This window comes from Artemia franciscana, chromosome 3, assembly GCF_032884065.1.
Source record: "Artemia franciscana chromosome 3, ASM3288406v1, whole genome shotgun sequence".
Taxonomy (NCBI): Eukaryota; Metazoa; Arthropoda; class Branchiopoda; order Anostraca; family Artemiidae; genus Artemia; species Artemia franciscana.
The window spans coordinates 51,826,547-51,828,967 of NC_088865.1; positions in this window are offsets into that span (position 1 = coordinate 51,826,547).

Consider the following 2,421-nt stretch of genomic DNA (forward strand, 5'->3'; position numbering starts at 1 on the left):
TCCCATTTGCCAATCTGACCTTATAGATAAAAACAATCTAAAGATTTTGGTTTCTTATCTGTGATTTCAATTGTTACTGTACTTTGGAAGTTTTATTAAGATGTGAGTTTTGTTTTATTTGTTTTGTATTTTGTTCCCTTTTTTTCTCTTTTATTTGTATTGTTCTTTGTCTTTCTCTTTAGATGATTAACTAGGTTTTTTTCTTTTTTTCCGTGGATAAAGGCGTAGATAAAGGCCAAGCCGGATGGAGGTATTCGTTTCTGTTTGGACTTCTGAGGTTGAAATCGGGTATCTAAGTTTGATGCCTACCACCTTCCCCGCATGAATGAATTCCTGGAGGACGCAGGTGATAAAAAGGTCTTCATTGCTTTTGATCTTACAAAGGCAAGTAGAACTTACGCTAGAGAGCACAGAAAAGACGGCCTTCTAAACGAGGTCCAGATTTTATAAGTTCCACAAAGTGGAAATGGTAAAATGACACTGCTGGAAAGCAACGTTCATTCTGTGAAGAACTCTCTAGAGCCCACCACCAAAAATGATGTGAGGGCATTCCTTGGCATCGCTGGGTATTACTGAAAGTTGGCTCTTAATTTTTCTTGAGTTGCATTGCTACTCACGGGTCTTCTTTAGAAACGAAATACAAGCCACTTCACGCTGTCACAAGAGAAGAGAGTAGCCTTCAAAACCCTGAAGACTGCACTCATTACGCTGTCTCAATAGGCACTTTACCCTATCCTGAGCAGTGCAGACTTTGCCAAAATGTTTGTGCCTCAAACGAATGCTTCGACCACAGGGATTAGAGCAGTCCTTGCTCAATGCATCAGAGAGGAGCATCCCGTCATGGGATGCTCCTCTCCGGGGGTTGAAGATTTCTTTACACTTAACGAACTCGTGGTCTAAACCATTATCCACTACTTCCAAACAAAAGACGTACTTTTTATCGTCACGTCACGTTTCTCAAGAAACGTGACATTCTATTTCAGTATGGTAAATGCATATGTATCACTTGAAATATAAGTTCCCCTACTTTTGCCTCCACAGGAAATGAATGCAGATTCATGAATGCACTTTCAAAATTTACGCATTGTTCTTTTTCTTTTATGTGACAGCCACCATTTTCCTCTTTGGGGGTTAATAGTCTGCTTATCTCTATTTTTTTTCTTTGCTATCAGCTATGAGAAGTCCTTTTTGTTGCAGGGCCATAAATATCTGAACTGGATATTTTATGAAAGCTTGGGCATTGGTCTCCAAATTTGATTTTATAGGCTCTGCAACCGATTCTTGATTTACTTAGTGGCCTGTTCATTGTTTGTGAGCTGTATATTCAAGTCTTCTTAGCTATATTTACTAATATCAGGAATGAACATAATTAAAAATATTCCGTTGAAGAACTTCAGAAACGATGAAAATGATACAATTGGATTTTAGTCCAATTGCCTCAATTTCGATTTGAAAGTCTTTTCCAGAGGATAAATGATCTACTTACTTTTTTGATTTTTCTAAAAGAAAATTCCTAGTCTTACTAACAGTAAAATTGATATTTTTAGTATTCTTAAAATCACATAAATCTCCAAGAGGAAAACAGAAGCCTTCATGAACTAATTCTATCCCCCTCCTCTCCACAACGCTAATCCAGCATCCTATGGCGTTATAGCAGCATAGAAGGAAAATGACAAGTGCTGACGTTAGATTAAAGAAACTTCGCGGGCTGCTGCCATAGGGCGTAATGTCCCTAAGACATTGCAGATTTTAGGCTACCGGTGAAAAATATACCAGTAATTATTTAATAACTAGCTGCTGAGAAACAGTGCACTTCTGGAATAAAAAAAAACAAACTTCTCCTTATTTGAAAAAAAGTAATTGATTTCCATCACCGACAACCAGAGAAATCCATTTGCTTTGAAAGAGAATGTTTTTATTGGCTATTAATGGTAAAACCAAGTGTATTCGATATCAATAAGCACTACTGAACTAGAGGTTAATACATGCCAAGGCCGTATCCAAGAGATTTACGGGATTTGAACCCCCCCCCCCCAAAAAAAAAAATGCCTGGCATGTAAAATCATAACATAAATGCATACATACAAATTTTTGATGCGTTTTTTGAAGTCATTATTTGTGCCCGACTCATGTTTCTTCGAAGTTTTTGAGGAACCGAGGACATCAAAAGGAAATAACGAAAAGATTTTTCATCATTTAGGTCAGTTGTTCCTTCCCAAGCACGGTAATTTGTTTCAGATAATTTAGAGTTTCAATGTTCAGTAATAGAACCTTAAGTGGGGTAAGAACTCGAAGCTGGACGAAGGAAATATTTATTCAAAGATTAATTATCCCCTCCACTTCCCCACAGTTGAAGCACTTTGCAAAAGGTCTTCAAAAGATATTGTACAACAACAATGCATAGACTGATTATAAGGCTGG